The sequence below is a fragment of the Littorina saxatilis genome, linkage group LG8, assembly GCF_037325665.1.
Source record: "Littorina saxatilis isolate snail1 linkage group LG8, US_GU_Lsax_2.0, whole genome shotgun sequence".
Taxonomy (NCBI): domain Eukaryota; kingdom Metazoa; phylum Mollusca; class Gastropoda; order Littorinimorpha; family Littorinidae; genus Littorina; species Littorina saxatilis.
Genome location: NC_090252.1, coordinates 50,943,094 through 50,964,635, shown reverse-complemented (window position 1 = coordinate 50,964,635; position 21,542 = coordinate 50,943,094). Strand labels below are relative to the sequence as shown.

The window sequence follows — 21,542 nt, the reverse complement described above, 5'->3', positions numbered from 1 at the left end:
TCACAATTGAACTTTGGCTTTCCGTGGTGAAAACTAGCATCGGTGGAGGAAACTTTTTAAGAAAGAAATGACTTTGTAATTGTTTTCTTTTAAGTGTGACGAACTCATTTCTCAAAAGTAACTTGCAAACGACTGTGCTAACAGTGTTAACCGCGTTTTTGTTTTTGTTTCAATTAACTAAGTAGCTAAAGCAAAGACTGTAAAACAAATTACGTGCAGCACAGACACGGTAATACAGTGAAACTCCCCTTTTAAAACCTCAACAAATCTGGGAACATTGGGTTTTAAACACGAGGGAGTCTGAAAATGGGGGTAATTTTACAGAGGTTATGAACAGAAAGTCTGAGAAAAGAAAGTCTTAAAAAGGAGGGAGTCTTAAATTGGGGGGTCTTAAAAAGGAGGGAGTCTTAAATTGGGGGGTCTTAAAAAGGAGGGAGTCTTAAATTGGGGGGTCTTTAAAAGGGGGGTTCCACTGTACACACTGCTGAGAACCAAACACGGGGGAACCTGACTCACCTTGCCGGTCAGTATCAAGCCCCAGGATCATGGGGCACATAAAGCAGAGATGCGCGATCCGAATTTCATTTCCATTTTCATTTTCCATTTTCATTACTTTATTGTCCCATGGCTGGGAAATTCGGGTCGCTTCCTCCCAGTGGAAAGCTAGCAGCAACGGAGTCGCGCTACCCAGGTGTCTGCGTGTTTAGGTGTATTCAGCCACCTGCACTTATGGCAGAATGACCAAGGTCTTTTACGTGCCATTGTGATGACACGGGGGTGGGACATGGCTTCCGTCTCTGGGTCTGCACATAAAGTTGACCCGTGTCCGTCCCGGCCCGAATTCGAACCTGCGACCTTTCGATCACAAGTCCAGTGCTCTACCAACAGAGCTACCGGGCCCCCCGGTGCAAAACACTCCCGCACACAACCGCATTTTCAGCTCAGAATGAGTGCTCGTGATAAGAGCGTGAACAACTAAAGCTTCAGGAAGTGAAATATCATACTCCCGGGAAAAATATAAAACAATACAAGGCAAGCACAACACAACAAACAAAATCGTCAGTCTCAACTCGCCAAAATAACCACTCAGTTCGGTTTTGCATTTTATCATGATGTCACCACTCCGCAATATCACCCTAAAATCTCAGTCTGAAATTTTGATTGTTCAAATTTCAAACGCCCTGTTTGTATTCTTTACACTCTGTGTTTGTTTTCGTGTATATCAACTCAAGTTCTTTTATTCGCCATAAGAGTGATCAAACGCGCGCACATTTCTTGTATGACGCTTTGGGTACCTGAATTCTAAAGGGTTTGGTCTGCTCAGTAACATTACTGATGAATCATTAGTACTACCAGCTCTAAAATATAAATCGATGAACAGAATCGGGACTTTTAAGCGGCAGATCGGATTTCGCTTGAACGCGTCATCCTATTTATACTGATAAGTATATCTGACTAGTAGATGGAGCATCACGCCCAGGATCGTGGAACGCCTAGTTGTGTTCCCCGCAGCCGCTACACCCTATTATGTCCCCGGCCCCCGCAAGACCAACCACATGATAGGTGTCTCCAAATGTATGCCTTAAAATAGTAGATAACCAGACTTTCTTGTATTGAAGTTTATCCTACATACGTGAGCGAGACACTCGTGAGATAATAATCGTTCAAACCACACGTGTGTATATCATGTAAATAAGGTCATGTCAAGCAAGTCTGGCAGGGACCTGTTTTTCCACTGCTTATGATGCCAAAGTCACCGAGACAAACGTCATTATAGAAGAACAAAAAATTGCGCTCGCTAATTACCCTCGAGGAATTTTTAGAACAAACACGTCATGCCACACTTTTAGAGTGACGTTTGTTTGCTTTGACGTAATAGATTGCACGATGCTTTAGAAGAGTTTGTTTATTTTTTGTTTGTTTATTTGTTGCTTAACGTCCAGCCGACTACGCAGAGCCATATCAGGACGAGGAAGGGGGAGATGAAGGGGGCCACTTGTCAAGCGATTCCTGTTTACAAATGCACTAACCCATTACTTGTGTCCCAGCAGGCTTTAGTAAAACTAAATTAATACCTACTGGAAGATTACCAGTTTCCAGTATGTTAAAATAGGCTTAACCTATCTACTGCTGGACTTACATCAGAACACTAACAGATTAAACTATACATGAATCGCGAGACAAGCGGCAAGAGAAGAGATTTTTGGAAAAAATACAGGTGAATGAGCAAGAAGGCAGAAAAAAGAAAAGAATTCATGAAGAAAAAGAGAGCATGACAGGAAAGAGGAACCAAAAATCTACCTAACAGCAAACTAGAAAGCTCCTGCGGTTCCAAAAACAGGAGGGGCCTTTAATTTCATAACCGCAGTGCCCCACTGCGGGAGCTTTAGAAGAGATCGAAGTTCCAAAACAAGCGTCTTCATTTTAGCTGCCTGGACTGCAGGACATTTTCAGTAAAATACACGTAAGTACAGTATGTAGGAGAAACAGAATACTACATGGCTTGCTGTGTCGTCCAAGATTTACACTCGTTGCTTTTTCAAATAGTGAACAGCTCGCTTTCGCTCGCAGTTCAATATTTAAAAAAAACAACTCGTGTAAATCTGGTACGATACAGCAAGTCATGTAGTATTCTCTATTTATATCATACTGACCGGTACTTTTTGTTTGCATTGGAGCAGCCGAGTTTGTTAGAGGGCTGGAAAACAATGCATTGGACACGGTTTATTAAATGGCTGGCAAACAATGCATTGGACACGGTTTATTAAAGGGCTGGAAAACAATGCATTGGACACGGTTTATTAAAGGGCTGGCAAACAATGCATTGGACACGGTTTATTAAAGGGCTGGAAAACAATGCATTGGACACGGTTTATTAAAGGGCTGGCAAACAATGCATAGGACACGGTTTATTAAAGGGCTGGCAAACAATGCATTGGACACGGTTTATTAAAGGGCTGGCAAACAATGCATTGGACACGGTTTATTAAAGGGCTGGAAAACAATGCATAGGACACGGTTTATTAAAGGGCTGGCAAACAATGCATTGGACACGGTTTATTAAAGGGCTGGAAAACAATGCATTGGACACGGTTTATTAAAGGGCTGGCAAACAATGCATTGGACACGGTTTGTTAGAGGGCTAGCAAACAATGCATTGGACACGGTTTGTTAGAGGGCTGATAAACGATGCATTGGACACGGTTTGTTAGAGGGCTAGCAAACAATGCATTGGACACGGTTTGTTAGAGGGCTGACAAACAATGTATTAGACACGGTTTGATAGAGGGCTGGCAAACAATACATTGGACACGGTTTATTAGAGGGCTGGCAAAACACGCATTGGACACGGTTTATTAAAGGGCTGGCAAACAATGCATTGGACACGGTTTATTAAAGGGCTGGAAAACAATGTGTTGGACACGGTTTATTAAAGGGCTGGAAAACAATGCATTGGACACGGTTTATTAAAGGGCTGGCAAACAATGCATAGGACACGGTTTATTAAAAGGCTGGCAAACAATGCATTGGACACGGTTTATTAAAGGGCTGGCAAACAATGCATTGGACACGGTTTATTAAAGGGCTGGCAAACAATGCATTGGACACGGTTTATTAAAGGGCTGGCAAACAATGCATTGGACACGGTTTATTAAAGGGCTGGCAAACAATGCATTGGACACGGTTTATTAAAGGGCTGGCAAACAATGCATTGGACACGGTTTATTAAAGGGCTGGAAAACAATGTATTGGACACGGTTTATTAAACAGCTGGAAAACAATGCATTGGACACGGTTTATTAAAGGGCTGGCAAACAATGCATTGGACACGGTTTATTAAAGGGCTGGCAAACAATATTGTATACATCTATTTGGAATCTGGAAATGGTAAGAGATAAGAAGAAAACATTTTGGGATTGATTTCTCAAATTTTAATTTTAGATACATATTTCAGATTTCAAATGATTAAACTCAATAATTGATTGTTAAGCTTCCAGGTCGAAATGCAATCCCATAATCCGGGCTTCGTCGTCGATTGCTTTACCAAAATTTCAATCAATTCGAAGTCGGATATGACATCATCACAAACATGTATCCCCAAAAGAAAAAAAAACAAGTCTGGGATATTAACTGGGAGAACTTTGATGTAAACTTTCATAAAGATCTGTCCAGTAGTTTTTTTTCTGGAATTGCTCTCCCACACACACACATACACTTACCCTCGTCTCTATTCCCGGTCTATCTTAAAACATTTAATCAAAACTAGATAAATGTAAAAACAATGCAAAATAAGAAAGCTGATATTTCTGCAAAAAAAAAAAGTATGAGTAATCTAATGTTTTATTTATAGCAAATATGAATGAGCTCATATTGTAAAACAAGTGAGTAGGAAATATGATGTTAATATCGCACGGGTGGTTTCGCGGGTTGCTACTATATAATGCTCTGGGTGTGTAGCGTTGTCATGGTGCCTGAAGATATTTCTTTGGTTTAAACACAATTTTATTCAAAATACATGACATGAAACAATTGACAAAAATGCAGCTAGGACACGAACTCAAGCAAATGCTTATTTGACGTGACCATAACAATGCTAAGTTACACAAGTTTTCATGATGGTGGACAACACAATTATTAACCAAAAGAACAAAATGTAGGAGGGGGGTATGGGGAACTTAATCAAAACAAGAGGATCTACTGACAGGGAGGGAAAAAAAGTGAGACTAGGAATAAAGCGCGTGGGACGAGAACATCGATGCTGAGACAGTCATGCATTAAGTAAGTTCAGATAAATGTACATGTTCATGGAGAGGGGTGCATAAATCGTTACGAATGTATGGAAGAAAGAAGAAGAAAAAAAAAGAAAAAAAAACCACACACGAAATCGACAACAGCAAAACAAAAACAAAAACCCAATGATGATTATTACTTATGTTATATGTTATTGATGCAACAACACTGAGAGGCGGGTTTACGTTCTCCTGCACACAAACATACACAATACCAGTACGTGGGCTAATCCTTCACGTTAGTCGACCAGATTCAGTAATAAAGGATTGGACCGACTCGAAAATCAATGTATTTATGCGAAATGAATGTTGCTCGCTGCCTCTAAATAATGTTTCCACGTTTCCAAGATGTTTCTTTAGCTACACTACAATTCTCTTTAAGTTACAGTTATCTGTCTTAGTGTGTTTGAGTGAACGTGTTGTTAACACATGAAAGTGTGGTGCTTGGTTGCCACGTGTGGTTGCTATGTTTGGTTGCCATGGGTTGCTGGGTGTGCAAACCCTGGTGATTTACCACTAGAAATACATAGAACGTATAACAGTGGAAGTACACACATACGTACAATGATTAACGAACAACTTACAAACAAACGTGCGGTTGCACCACGAATACACACATAGTTGAGCGCACAGATATCACGCAGTGATAGACAAGAAAGAATGATAATCACGATTAAAACCTTTAGACGAGAGAGAAGCTTGAGGCATACCGCACACAAAACTGGAAAACTGTTTAAGAATTTACTTCAAGAATAATCGCAATATAATACAAAATATACATCCTATTCCTAATCCTATTAGAATCAATGTTGCCATACCGTCAGAGCAGTAGTTGACTGGATACGAACAGACGTCTATCTTCTTCTTGGCCAGAGGTCGAAAGAGCGATTCTTCTAATTTCAATCCTATATATCCTTTTCTGTCTTTCATTATTCTCCCCTTCCATTGGCTATTCTACGTCAGGTGACTATTCCTATGATATTCTAATTTATGCCAAAGACAACTGTGAAATCGCCAAGTCATGGTCAAACATGTGCTGGACAATATCACGATAAACCGGTTCTGGACATATCATTCCTATCAACTCCTTATCATAAGCAAACTTTGGCAAGTCTGTCTCTGACACTAAATTTCAATACCGATCGTTCTAAACCCGCGTTGATATGTGCAAAGTCGCCGGGTTTGGCCGAGAATAGGTAACTCTGACGTTAAACAAACTTTGGCGTTATTGGCGTTAATTCGTATCTACATTATTAACTGGTCGTAGGAACCTAGCTTTCGCTTACCCACTGACCAACTATCTGCCAAATATATTCCTCAATCTCGCTATATAACATACTACTATTAACTAAATTCAATATATAATGTTTACAATTATCGTTAAACCTTAAATCACTTTTAACTCTAAAATCCTAATTTTCACCGTGTGATATTTACAAAGAATAATTCTGATTAAATATGAGTAAGGTAAAGTATGTAGAGGTTACATGCCGAGTCTCAGTGATTATCAAAAATAATGGTCAAAGTTAGCGGATCATGAAAAATGCGAGCTTTAACGAGCTTTTTCATGACCGCGAACTGAGACCATTATTTTTTATAATCACTGAGACGAGGTGTGTAACCTCTTTATTCCTCCTTTCTTCAGTTATTCAAAGAAAAGAGGAGTTTTTTTGCGAGAGTTTGATCGAATCCTATTCTCTCAACCAGTCAACCTGCGCAGGCGATCGATTAATGCGCGGTTGTATAGTTCCGTGCAAATCATTCCATTTTGTTAACACTTCTTGTCAGGTTTCCTATTTTGGGCTAAAATCAAGTACACAGATATGCTGTTATTCTGCTGTGGCGGCAAAGGCAGATATTGTGTGTTCTGTATATGTTTTGGTATCGCTTAGGATAATGTTTTTTCGTCAAATGGGACTAGCAGACGAACTTTTGCACCCGTGTTCCAACGTTAAAAACTGTATGAAGTTCAGATTTCTGGGGAAAATAGTGTATGAAACCCCTTTATGTTGTTTAAATTGATGAGATGTGTGCATTTGGTTGCGTGTGATCTGTTTATTAAATGAAATATTGTTGAAAACTGACCGTCGGATTGCAGTCTGTTGTCGAAGGAACTGAGTGAAAAGAAGGGGAACTACTCTTGTCGCTAGACAAAGTATGAGTTACTTGCCTTGGGAAATTGCTTGTGATGAACGGCTTGAGCACGGCAGATGAGATTCAGAAAACAACCGAACTCATGGATTTTATATGGAGATTCATGTGTTCAGGCCTGTAGTTGTTAATTTAAATGCGGTATGTTTGTATTGTTTGCTCCAGAGATGTATATACTTCGTACATTAGAGCGTTCGGAACTTTTCAGTCGCAAAAAGTAGTACCGAAACAGAACAACCTCTCAACCCATTGCACTATCGAGGATTCAGGCTGTTGCTGGGTCGTTATTTGTTTGGTTGCTGGGTCATTATCGAAAAATAACTACCCCTACAAGTTTACAGAGGTAAAGAAGCAGAGGGGGGAATAATTTCATTTATTTCCCCCTCTGCTTCTTTACATCTGTAAACTTGTATGGCTAGTTATTTTTCGATAAACACCCAGCAACCAAACATATAACGAGCCAGCAACAGCCTTAATCCTCGATAGCGCATGGATAAATACATAAGGATGAGCTCTGTTCCTCCAATCTGTGTGCTCATCGAGAGGCTATCGTTGAGTCATCAGAAAAGGAATCACTTCCCAGAGCCTTGAATCATCACTCACCTGGCCCACCTTGCCGGTGTAACACGAAATTTTTACATGTACTCCACGAAAAATTAACTCCGGAGTAAATATTTCGTACGAAATTCTTACTCCGAGTACATTTTTCGTACGAGAAAAGAACTCCACAAAGCACGAAAAAATTACTCCCTCCACGAAATTTGTACTCCCCATTTTTTGTACTTCCAGTAAAAATCTCGTACGCAAAAATGGGATGCGGGCGAAGGGATTATGCCAATAAGTGATCTCGCGCACACGAATGTCGCGCTACCCTCCTTCCACCCCTTCCACCACCAAGACTAACAGGGGACAAGGGAGTAAAAATTTCGTACACCTGGCATGGGAAGTTAAATTGCTCGTGTTGGGGTGAAGTAATTTATTCGTTATTTATTCGTCAGGGGAGTAACATTTTTGTACGAAATGTTTACTCGGAACTCACCTGTCTTGGGTAATAATTTTCTCGTGCAATGGGGGAGTGCTTTTTTCGTAAAGGGAGTAACTTTTTCGTACGAAATGTTTACTCCGGAGTAAAAATCTCGTGGGAGTAATTTTCTCGTGTTACACCGGTCAGTATCAAGCCCCGTGATCATGGGGCACATAAATCAGAGATGCGCGATCCGAATGCAAAACACCAATTTTCACCGTGTGATATTTACAAAGAATAATTCTGATTAAACATGAGTAAGGTAAAGTATTTTAATGTAGCTGTCTTACAGCGTAAGGCATTAACATTTTTATATGCCGAATTATTGATCAAAACAATTACCTAACCGGGTTACTGGCGTGTCTGCTTTTCATGTACATAAGCTAAAGTAAATATGGATGAGCTCCGTTCCTCCAATCTGTGTGCTCCTCGAGTGGCTATCGTTGAGTCATCAGGCTAGAACCATTACGCACACTTCCACTTTAAAGCGGCGGTCACTGCAACAAGGAAGTCAAGTATATATGCACCACGGACAACAACAACAACAACAACAACAACAACAACAAATATTATAATAATAATAACTTGTCAGTACGTACTGGCGTGACATGATCAAACGAAAGCATTTCATTGGATATAACCTGTAAGCGCATTCCACGTTTTCACGAAATCCGCATTTCAGGAGTACAATTAGACTGTATTTGAATTCCTGTTTATAGTGTGAGCATATGGTGTACGTCTGTCTACGTTGACTCATTTTGAAGGCTGTGATTATTGTCCCGTAAATAGTGTGAGCATATGGTGTACGGCTGTCTAAGTTGACTCATTTTGAAGGCTGTGATTATTGTCCCGTTACCTTTATTTGTTGGCATGCAAAATCAAGTAGCACTGACATTTAGTGTCACCGACAGAGTCATGACACTATCATCTAACGCACTGACTAACTAACGAAACAATCAGACGTTATTTTAAAAGAAAGAATTCCCCTATCCTGAAACATATATAAACAGCTTCTTTGGTGGCAGAAGAACATGTGCTGGGTTCATTATGTAAAAACAAGTCGCGTAAGGCGAAAATACAACATTTAGTCAAGCAGCTGTCGAACTCACAGAATGAAACTGAACGCAATGCAACGCAGCAAGACCGTATACTCGTAGCATCGTCAGTCCACCGCTCACGGCAAAGGCAGTGATATTGACAAGAAGAGCGGGGTAGTAGTTGCGCTAAGAAGGATAGCACGCTTTTATGTACCTTTCTTCGTTTTATGAATAGCATCTCGGTATGCTCTCTTAATGTAAGAGGATTACGTAACAAAAGAAAAAGAAGATCTATATTTGATTTATTAAAAAAAAGAAAATATGATTTGATATGCTTGCAGGAATCATATATTACGGACGATGTGAAAGATCAGTGGGAGAGAGAATGGGGTGGAAGAGTGTTTCATTCTTCAGTTTCCTGTCAGAGCATGGGACAAATTATTCTCATAAAAAAAGTTTTGGTGGTAAAGCAGAATTAGTATTTAAAACAGAAAGAATTTTGTGTTTAAAAATTACATTTGAAAATGATTTTCTTTATTTGATGAATATTTATTTTCCTAATAATTATTTTGAAAAAAATTATTATGGGCGCAAGTTAATTCGTGTTTTGAAGAATTCGAAGGTGAGAAAATAATTTGTGGGGATTTCAATTGTGTTTTGAATAACGAGATAGACATTGTGAGTGGTGAAAAACATAAAAAGTCTGATGTTGTTAATTTTCAAAATGTTTTGCATAGTAACGATCTGAATGATGTTTGGCGCTTGTTTCATGCCGACGAAAAGGAATTCTCCTGGAGCAGGAAGAACCCTTTCATAGCCCGTCGACTTGACTATATTCTTCTCTCTGGTGGCTTGTTTGATAAAACATTATTTTGTGACATGGTCTCAGTACCACATTCAGATCACCGATTAATTGAGTTGAAAATTCAGTTTGTGAACATAGTACGCGGACCTTCTTACTGGAAATTTAATAATCAGTTATTGCGAGACATAGGTTTTGTTGATTTAATGAATAATTTGATTGATGCATTTTTGTTGCAAAATAAATGTTTAGGTGATTCTTTAAAATGGGAATTATTAAAAATTCAAATGCGGGAATTTTGCACAGCCTATGCAGCAGGAAGAAAGCGAAAACAAAATAATTCCCAGCTTTCTCTTCAGAAGGTTTTGGATGAAACGGACATTCTTTTAGCAAATAATCCAGAAGATCTGAATCTGTTAATGAAAAGAGAAAAAATTAAAATAGAGCTTGAGGTATTTTCATTGGAAGAAGCCCAGAGTGCCCAAGTTCGCTCTCGCGTTCAGTTCATAGAAGAAGGTGAGAAGAACACAAAGTATTTTTTGAATTTGGAAAAAAGTAAAGCTAACATGAAAATTATGGATCGTTTGCAGACAGAGGACGGGAGGGTATTTAATACACAGAAAGAGATTATGAAAGAACAAGTACGATTTTTTAAAGACTCATATGAAAAAAGCGCGGAATTTAACCAGATGAGCGCAAACGAATTTGTACAAGATTTAAATATACCATTTCTCTCCAATGACCAAAAAGGTGAATTGGACTCGGAGATTACCGCGAAGGAATTAACTATTGCCCTTAAATTATTAAATAACGATTCAGCCCCAGGTCTTGATGGCCTCACTACCTGTTTTTATAAAGTATTTTGGTTGAAGATAAGGGATGTAGTTCATGCCTCATTTGTAGCATCATTTGTTAATGGCGAATTATCGCCCACTCAAAAACAAGCAGTCCTGACCTTAATTCATAAAGGTAAAGATTTACCTAGGGACGATCTCGGCAATTGGAGACCAATATCTCTGACAAATACAGATTACAAGATAATTGCGAAATGTTTAGCAATGCGACTTTCCACTGTAATAGGTGATATTATACATGAAAATCAAGTTGGCTTTATGAAATGAAGAAAAATAAGTAACATGATTAGACTCATTGATGATACCATAGATATTATGAACACAATGGATAAACCTGGAGTTTTATTAGCAGTTGACTTTCGACATGCATTTGATTCCATATCCAAAGATTATATTTTGTTTGCATTTGATAAATTTGGTTTTGGTGATAATTTTAAAAAATGGGATTCTGTCCTGATGAACAATAGTCAAAGTTGTATTAATTATACAGGGTGGATATCCGAACCTTTTCCTGTGGAAACTGGCATTCGCCAAGGATGTCCATTCTCTCCAATGGCTTTTGTTATTGCCCTTGAAATGTTGGCGATCAAGATTCGTTCTGATGAAGCTATTAAGGGTATCCATCTGCCTATGTCACCCTTTGAGGTATCACCCATCACGGTCCTAAAACTGTTATTATATGCTGATGACGTCACTCTTTTTTTGCATGATAGAATAGATCTAGAAAGGGCGTTATACATTTTGAATATATTTAAACGTTTTTCAAACTTGGAAGTGAATGTTAACAAAACGGAAGCCATGTGGATAGGGTCCAAAAAGTTGTGTACAGATCAGTATTTTGGTCTTAAATGGAAATGCAAAGTAAAAATTGTTGGAATTATTTTTTCAAACAATATACCCGCATCGTCTTTAGAGGAAAACTGGTCAAAGAAAATTCAACGAATACAACAAATAATCGCCAATTGGTCAAAGAGAAATTTAAGTTAACAAGGTAAAATTTGTATTGTTAAAACCTTTCTTATATCTCAATTCGTTTATATTTTCCAGTCTCTGGCAGTACCTCATCATGTTCTACATCGTATTAATTCCATTTTGTTTAGGTTTATTTGGAAGAAAAAGTATTCAAATACGCGCGCATTTGAAAAAGTAAGACGAACAGTTATGTGTAAAGAAAAAGATTATGGTGGTTTGAATATGATAAACGTAGTAGATATGCACAACTCATTTATGATTTCCTGGCTTGTTAATTTGCAAAACTCCACACAAAAGTATTGGTCTGTTATTCCAAGATATTGTCTGTCATGTCTGGGCATTGGTTTATCGTGCTTTGACTCAAATGCATCTTCGAAAACGATGAATGGCCTCAATATTTGCAGATCATTGTTTTGGAAACAAGTGTTATTGACTTGGCTTGACAATAAAAGTGTTTTCTGTGAAAAGTATGATTTTACACCAGTAATATTAAAGGACCAATGCATTTGGAACAATATGAATATTCAATTTAAACATAAATGCCTATTTTTTAAAGATTTTATAAAACATAATATCTCATTTGTAAAGGATGTTATGAATGAAAATGGTATTATTATTTCTTTTGAAGATTTATGTCAAAAAGTGGGTTATAAACCATCCAGACAGTTTGAATACAATGCATTATGCACAGCACTTAAATCCAGACGTACAGACACATTACCATATCAATATTTTACATTGCAGGATTTCATTGTTAACGGTGGTAATATAACAGCAAAGTTTATTAGAAAATGTTTAGTTGATCTTGATGTCCAGATTCCGAGTGCCTGTGATTTTTGGAAACGAAAACATAATGTAGATTTGGATAAGAGAAACTGGTTACTGGCCGTTAACAGCACAAAAGAAGAAAATTACGTCTGCTGCACTGGAAACTATTACATAGAATATATCCAACCAATATTTTATTAAACAAAATGGGATTACGAACATCGAATAAGTGTGAAGTTTGTAATGAATTAGACACCCTTGAACATTTCTTTTTTAGTTGCCAAGAGGTGATTCTTCTTCTTCTTCTTCTGCGTTCGATGTTGGTGGCCGTGCTAGATCCTCAGACCAGTGGCTGCCAGGAAGTCCGCAGCAAGAGGTGATGAAGGGTTGGAAAATATGTAAAGATTTTGTGTATAAGAAAATACATGTTGCCATCATTTTGAATGAAGAAAATGTATTTTTGGGTTATTTTAGGGAAAGTTTGAAAAGTGATTATATTTACTTTGTGAATTATTGTATTTTAATTACCAAAATGACCATTGGAAAATTTAGATATGGGAAAAAGTTAGATTTGGGTGTATTATTGGAAACTGAGCTGAACATTAGGAATAAATTTATGTTATGATTACTTTTATGTATTTATTTATTTAAACATATTAGTTTACTGATAAGGTTTATTGATATAAAAATGTACACATTTGACAGAGAAAAGAAAAGACCTATGAAGAAGGTTTGCTCCAAGCCACACAAAAACAAAAAAACAAAAAACAAAATAATAATAAGGCAAAAAAATAATTGTAGTAGCAAACCTGCATGCAACTGAGGTTTAAAAAAAAAAAAAAAAAAAAAAAAAACTTTTTTCGTTTTAACTTTCTGAGCGTGTTTTTAATCCAAACATGTCATATCTATATGTTTTTGTAATCAGGAACCGACAAGGAATAAGATGAAAGTGTTTTTAATTTGATTTCGAAAATTTAGTTTTGATAATAATTTTTCTATATTTAATTTTCAGAGCTTGTTTTTAATCCAAATATAACAAATTTATATGTTTTTGGAATCAGAAAATGATGGAGAATAAGATGAACGTAAATTTGGATCGTTTTATAAAAAAAATAATTTTTTTTACAATTTTCAGATTTTTAATTACCAAAGTCATCAATTAATTTTTAAGCCACCAAGCTGAAATGCAATATCGAAGTCCGGGCTTCGTCGAACATTACTTGACCAAAATTTCAACCAAAAATTGCTGTCAAAAACCTCGGAGTCACTCTAGACAACACCCTTTCCATGAAACAACACATCTCTTCTGTCTCTCGCACCTGCTACTTCCAACTCCGCCGCATCGCCACTATCCGCAAGTACCTCACCACAGATGCTACCGCCAAACTGGTCACTTCCACCATTCTCTCACGTCTTGACTATTGTAACTCTCTCCTGGCGGGTCTTCCCTCTTCTTCTATCTCTCGTCTCCAACGCATTCAAAATAGCTCTGCCCGTCTTGTCTTACGAAAGAAAAAGAGAGATCACATCACCCCCCTCCTAAATCAGCTCCACTGGTTGCCCGTTCCTGCCCGTATCACCTACAAAATCAACACTCTCACCTACAAATGCCTCCATGGTCTCGCCCCTGCCTATCTCTCCGACTCTCTCTCTCTCTATGTCCCTTCACGAGCACTCAGATCATCTGCTGACTCCCTCAAGCTCAACATCCCCCACACCAAACTCAAAACAGCAGGTCAACGCTCATTTTCTTTCCAAGCACCTAGCCAATGGAACACACTACCTCTCCCCCTCCGTCAACAACAGTCCCTCGAATCATTCAAATCTGCACTCAAGACATTCCTTTTTTCCAAATAATCCATGCATTCTACGCTGCCCACCCCATCCCACCCTGAATAACTGTACATGTTTTAATGGTTGATGGTGTGTGTGTGCTAGTGACTTTAAGTCTCCGTGTGTGTGAATGAGTGTATGTGCGCCTTGAGTCGCCTGTTGGTGAGATATGTGCGCGTTATAAATATTCGTATTATTATTATTATTATTATTATTATTATTATTATTATTATTAAAAATGAGGGCGTGACAGTGCCGCCTCAACTTTCACGAAAAGCCGGATATGACGTCATCAGACATTTATCGAAAAAATGAAAAACACGTCTAGGGATATCATACCCAGGAACTCTCATGTCAAATTTCATAAAGATCGGTCCAGTAGTTTAGTCTGAATCGCTCTACACACACACACACACACACACACACACACGCACATACACCAAGAGTGCGTAGTTCATTATTTAAAGGGCAGCAAGCAATCGCATAAAGTGCGTGGTTCATTATGTAAAGGGAAGCAAGCAGTCGCAAGAGCACGTGGTTCATTAAGTAGAGAGAAGCAAGCGATCGCAAGAGTGCCTGGTTTGTTTGTTTGTTTGTTTGTTTGCTTAACGCCCAGCCGACCACGAAGGGCCATATCAGGGCGGTGCTGCTTTGACATTTAACGTGCACCACACACAGAAGTCGCAGCACAGGCTTCATGTCTCACCCAGTCACAATATTCTGACACCGGACCAAACAGTCCTAACACTAACCCCATAATGCCAGACGCCAGGCGGAGGAGCCACTAGATTGCCAATTTTAAAGTCTTAGGTATGACCCGGCCGGGGTTCGAACCCACGACCTCCCGATCACGGGGCGGACGCCTTACCACTAGGCCAACCATGCCGGTCTAGTGCCTGGTTAATTTTTGTAGAGGAAAGCAAGCGGTCGCAAGAGTGCTTGGTTCATTATGTAAAGGGAAGCAAGCGGTCACAAGAGTAAGTGGTTAATAATGTAGAGAAAAGCAAAAGGTCACAAGAGTGCGTGGTGCATTATGTAAAGGAATCAAGCGGTCCCATGAGTGCGTGGTAAAGGAGGCAAGTGGTCGCAAGAGTCCGTGGTTGAATATTTTAAATAAGCAAGCGGTCGAAAGAGTGCGTGGTGCATTTTGTAAAAGAAGCAAGCGGTCCCATGAGTGCGTGCTGCATTATTTAAAGGAGGCAAGTGGTCGCAAGCGTGCGTGGTTGAATAAGTAAAGAGAAGCAAGCGGTCGCAAAAGTGCGTGGTGCATTATGTAAAGGGAAGCAAGCGGTCGCAAAAGTGCGTGGTGCATTTTGTAAAGGAAGCACGCGGTCCCATGAGTGCGTGGTTGAATAAGTAAAGGAAAGCAAGCTGTCCCAAGAGTCCGTGGTTGAATATTTAAAAGAAACAAGCGGTCGCAAGAGTGCGTGGTTCATTATGTATGTAAAGGGAAGCAAGCGGTAGCAAGAGTGCGTGGTTCATTATGTAAAGGGAAAGAAGCGGTCGAAAGAGTGCGTGGTTCATTAGGTAAAGGAAATAAAACGGTCGCAAGAGTGCGTGGTTAATTATGTAAAGGGAAGCAAGCGGTCGCCAGAGGGTGTGGACGGAGACTACGAGGAGCTTGTTGATAACGTACCAATAAGGAACGGAGTACACTCCGCCCCATCCTGTCATCACCTTCCCGGTTGGAACCATGTACTTCATTTCTTGTTGAAAGTTATTTAGATATAACGTCTCGTAGCACCTGACCAGTTTGACCCCTGCACACAAAACGAAACACACACACACACACACACACACACAGACACACACACACAAACACACACACACACAGACACACACACACACAGACACACAGACACACGCACACACACACACACACACACACACACACACACACACACACACACACACAGACACACACACACAAATGTATTCACACACACACACATAAGTATTCATTTATAAATAAATGTATTCACACACACACACACACATACATATACACACACACACAGACACAGACACACACACACGCAGACACACACACACACACACACAAACACACACACACACACACAGACACACGCGCGCGCGCACACACACACACACACACAAACAAACGTTCACATGCGCGCGCGCAGGTACACGCATATACGCAATAAAATACATAAACAATACAATAAAGCGATCAAGTCTCAGAGCCTGAAACTAAAAGTAAAAGATAAACAATCGGGATAAGTGATTATGTATCGATTGGAGATTGGATTTTCCTTCTTTGAGTCATGTGACGTCAGAGGCCGACAAAACTTTATAATTTGGCGTTTCAGGTTGACCGAAACTTTAAAGGAACTACAAAACACACGTACGTCATGTGTTTGATTGCATGTGTGTGTGCTGTTCAATGTCAAAACAACAACAAAGTCAGTACATGACGTGTGTTTTGTCATTGTTCACCTCGACCGCTAGCGCGGTCTCGGAGAACAATGACTGTCTCGATCTGTGTAAAATGTCATATTTTGGTCTAACACGCAAATAGCGTATAATGTATCGATTAGACATTGGATTTCCCTTCTTTGAGTCATGTGACGTCAGAGGCCTACAAAACTTCATATTTGGGCGTTTCAGGTTGACCGAAACTTCAAAGGAACTACAAAACACACGTCATGTGTTTGATTGCATGTGTGTGTGCTCGTTCAATCGTCAAAACAACAAAACAAAGTCAGTACCTGAAAGGAATTCGATTAATACATAAATGTTATTTGCGTTTTTGACATAAGTATGACATTTTACACAGGTCTGGACAGTCATTGTTCACCTCGACCGCTATCGCGGTCTCGGAGAACAATGACTGTCTCGATCTGTGTAAAATGTCATATTTTGGTCAAAAACGCAAATAACGTATAAGGCCAAAAAGAAAAATATGTTTGTTTCCCGTAACCCAACCGACCCTATTTTTAAGCGCCGACCCTAAAGGTTTTTTTTCGCTTTTCGCACCAAAAAACAAAAACAAACAAGTCGCGTAAGGCGAAATTACTACATTTAGTCAAGCTGTGGAACTCACAGAATGAAACTGAACGCACTGCATTTTTTCACAATGACCGTAGTCCGCCGCTTGTGCATAACGGAGTGAAACTGACGAGCCTGTTCAGCGCGGTAGTGGTTTCGCTGTGCTAGATAGCACGCTTTTCTGTACCTCTCTTCGTTTTAACTTTCTGAACGTGTTTTTAATCCAAACATATCATATTTATATGTTTTTGGAATCAGAAACCGACAAGGAATAAGATGAAATTGTTTTTAAATCGATTTCGGAAATTTAAATTTAATCATAATTTTTATAATTATTTGTAATTTTCAGAGCTTGTTTTCAATCCAAATATAACATATTTACATGTTTTTGGAATCAGGAAATGATGTAAAATAAGGTGAACGTAAATTTGGATCGTTTTATACAAAAAAGAATTATTACAATTTTCAGATTTTTAATGACCAAAGTCATAGGGGGTAAAAAAAATCAAGGGTCTGCCAAACCCGGCAAATGCAGTAGGCAGCCCAGAGATCCCTAAGTACCTCTCCCAATGATAGTGCTTTTCGGCAATATTTACAGTTTCAAATTGTTAGGATAGCTTCTTTGTGATTTTATAGAGGTGTTCTGGGGAAACTGAAAGGTAGCCTCGTCAGGGGACAACTATTCAAACCCATATCCTCATCACTTTGTTTCTCGATTGAGAATAATCATTTATAGTCGTATAAGTACCTGGGCATGGTAATTGATGATAAACTGGACTGGACTGAACACATCCGCGCTTGCTGCAAAAAGGGCAACCAGAGACTCTTCTTCCTCAGAAAACTGAAGAAATTCAGGGTGGACCAAAAAATCATGTCACTGTTCTTTCAGTCAGTAGTACAGAGCGTCACGCTATACAACATCGTATGCTTCCTTGGGAGCGCAAAGAAGACGGATGTTGATCAGCTGGGGAAAATTATCAGAACTGCTGAAAGAATCATCAAAGAAGAACTGCCAAGCATCAACTCCATCTACGAGAAGACAGCCATCAGAAAGCTAAATAAGATCCGGTCAGATCCATCTCACCCTCTCCATCCCGTCCTCGCAGCTCAGACTCCAGCCCGATCAGCATCGAGGAGGTTGCGCTCCTTCAAGTGCCGCACTAACAGGTTCCTGGACTCCTACTTGCCCTCTGCTGTCAGGCTACTCAACGCCACGACCTGAAGCAGCCTGTGTGATTTGCCGCCAACTCTGCAGCGATGGGCACTTTGGTGCATGTGTGGGTGCGCGGATGTTGATCCGCTGGTGTGAGTGTGTGTGTGTGTGTGTGTATGCCTGTGTCTGTGTGAGCGTCTGTGTGTGTGTGTGTGTGTGTGTGTGTGTGTGTGCTTGTGTGTGCTTGTGTGTTGTGATCGTGTGACTGTGTGTATGTATGTGTTTGTGTACAAGTGTGTGTGCGGGTGCGTACGAGTTTGTAGAATGCTCTTGGTCTTGATACACGCGCATGTGTTATCTATCCATGACCTTTTAAATCATGCCTGTGTGCCATTATTACCCACTCAATTTGAATATATTTTATTGTTTTTAGTTAAACTGAGATAGAGAGAGATGGCGAGTGAGAGAGAGAGAGAGAGAGAGAGTGTGTGTGTGTGTATGTGTGTGTGTGTGTGTGAGTGTGCGTGCGTGTGTGTGTGTGTGTGTGCGTGTGTGTGTGTGTGTCTGTAAGTGTGAGTGCTGCGAGAGACGCTCAGGATGTTACATGTGTTTTAATGCAATTCTAATTCTAAGTTTACAGCAAATATGAAGCGGGCTAGAGTTATTAGTTTTAAGTGCAATCGTTTAATTCTTAATACATGTGATGTTTTTATGTCTGTGATCGCCTGACACTGTAAGGCAATTTTCCTTGTTTTTATGAGGACAGTAAACATTTTGAGTCTTTGAGTCTTGAGTCTATAGATGACTATTTTTCATTTCCCTTGTTTGGGTGTATTTGTGTGTACTGTCCTCTCAGTGATTGAGGCTTATGCGCGTCCACGGATGGCGGATAGGGGAACGGTCTTCAGATATGGAGATCAGCCGCTTGCGGCCGCGGACCAAACTGGCGGTGTTTCCTACCAGGCCGGAGTGCCGAGTGGGGTAGCAGGCGGCACTCCTACCCCCTTTGAAATGCTCCATCGTCCATTGACGGGACTCATCTAATGCGATTAATGGCGCATTAAAACCCTAGCTCCGAGTGGGATCCCGGCAAATCTTCCCCCCTGTGCTCTCAGGGTAAGACGTACGGGCCATGAGCTAAGGGTGAGGTAACCCCGACAGAAAACCCCGAATGCTGAAGACGGAGGACCCGGGCCGCACTGCGCATTCTAACAAACCACGGGTACACGCGCTTACGCAAATGATGACACAATCAACCGGCACAGATGGAAATGGCGCTCGCCCATTGAGGACCCCCCATGGGTGGAGCAGCGTCGGGTCCCATGCCTCAAAGGGACCCAGCCCCAACTACTGGAGGTCCCTCCCGTCCGTCTTGTCACGCCAGGGGACGCGGGAGGAGAGTGACTGGCACCACCACAACCAGGAAGAAACCCAGTCAGCAGCGACCTTTTCAGGTCATGCACTGGAACGCAGAAAGTATCCTAAACAAGAAGACAGAGTTGGAGCATATCCTGCATGAGAAGAACATCAACAACTGCTGATTTCAGGAGACGCACCTGACACCCCAAAAGTCCTTCAAAGTGAGAGGCTACCAGTGCCTTAGGTCCGACAGAACAGACCGAAGCAAAGGAGGAATCCTGACCCTCATCAGGAACAACATCAATGCCTGTTTGATAGAAACGCACATGGAGGACTCCGAATATCACGTGATTCGAATCCAGACGAAGATAGCAGAATTCCATCTTGTCAACTTCTACTGCCCCAACGATAGACACCTCGCCCTTGACACGATCCCCGCAAAGGCCTCCAACTTCATCGTGGTGGGTGACTTCAACAGTCATTCACAGAGTTGGGTATATGACCACTTGGATCGGAGAGGAGAAGAGGTGGAGAACTGGCAGGACGACAAAGGTCTCATCCTTTTGAACAGTCCCTTTGACTGCCCTACATTCTACTCCAGAAGATGGCACAATACATCAACTCCTGACCTAGCCTTCTGCACGGAAGACATGCACCAGCTAACCAGCAGAGAGGTCGGAGGACAGCTAGGTGGAAGTGACCATCGGCCAGTCTTTTTGACCCTGGACATGGAGTCCTGCACTGAAGCTTCCTTCCCGCGGTGGAACTACAAAAGAGCGAACTGGTTCCTCTTTAGACACCGCACCAGCGAACTCACCAAAGACATCAGACTCGAGGGTCGAGACATCAACATGGTGGCGAAGGACTTCAACATGAGCATCCTCAGAGCAGCGCGTGAGTCCATTCCCAGGGGTGCCAGGAGAGACTATAAGCCCTACTGGAGCAATGACAAAAAACTTGACTAAATGTAAAAACAAAAAAAATAATATGAATTCAAGTATACTTTATTTAGTTTCAATATATCTAGGTCAAAAACATGTGCTACATAATTGCAAGTAAACTAAGGAAGCGTTTAAAAAAAACACGTAAAAAGACGTTAACAAAACGTAAGATAAAGGTTAAAAAATAAATTAAAAAATAAACAAGTCGCGTAAGGCGAAAATACAATATTTAGTCAAGTAGCTGTCGAACTCACAGAATAAAACTGAACGCAATGCCATTTTACTCGTAGCATCGTCAGGCCACCGCTCATGGCAAAGGCAGTGAAATTGACAAGAAGAGCGGGGTAGTAGTTGCGCTAAGAAGGATAGCACGCTTTTCTGTACCTCTCTTTGTTTTAACTTTCTGAGCGTGTTTGTAATCCAAACATATCATATCTATATGTTTTTGGAATCAGGAACCGACAAGGAATAAGATGAAAGTGTTTTTAAATTGATTTGGACAATTTGATTTTGATAATAATTTTTATATATTTAATTTTCAGAGCTTGTTTTTAATCCGAATATAACATATTTATATGTTTTTGGAATCAACAAATGATGGAGAATAAGACAAACGTAAATTTGGATCGTTTTATAAAGTTTAATTTTTTTTACAATTTTCCGATTTTTAATGACCAAAGTCGCGGTATTGAAGCTAATTGGTAGACTTGACACTGTCTATAATCGTGCAGTATCGGGATTGAAGCTAATTGGTAGACTAGGCACCGTCTATAATCGTACAGTATCGGGATTGAAGCTAATTGGGAGACTAGGCAATGTCTATAATCGTGCAGTACCGGGATTGAAGCT

At 40.2% G+C, this 21,542-nt stretch overlaps 2 long non-coding RNA genes across 3 annotated transcripts in view; one reads left to right on the top strand and one right to left on the bottom strand.

Annotated features, from left to right (window-relative positions):
* Window positions 1-5,517: 5,517 nt before the first annotated feature.
* LOC138973783 (uncharacterized) overlaps window positions 5,518-21,542 on the bottom strand; it is a 75,534-nt gene continuing 59,509 nt past the window's right edge. Inside the window, exons 4-6 of one of the 2 annotated variants that reach the window (XR_011458158.1) lie at window positions 15,868-15,991; window positions 8,184-8,462; window positions 5,518-6,202 (exon numbers count right to left, since the gene is read on the bottom strand). This is a non-coding gene — a long non-coding RNA (uncharacterized lncRNA). Of the gene's footprint in view, window positions 6,203-7,371; window positions 8,463-15,867; window positions 15,992-21,542 lie in introns of those variants that run through there. The other variant, XR_011458157.1, reaches the window with a different exon arrangement.
* LOC138973782 (uncharacterized) lies at window positions 10,950-13,095 on the top strand. Its single transcript, XR_011458156.1, has 2 exons — window positions 10,950-12,685; window positions 12,775-13,095. It is a non-coding gene; the product is annotated as an uncharacterized lncRNA (long non-coding RNA).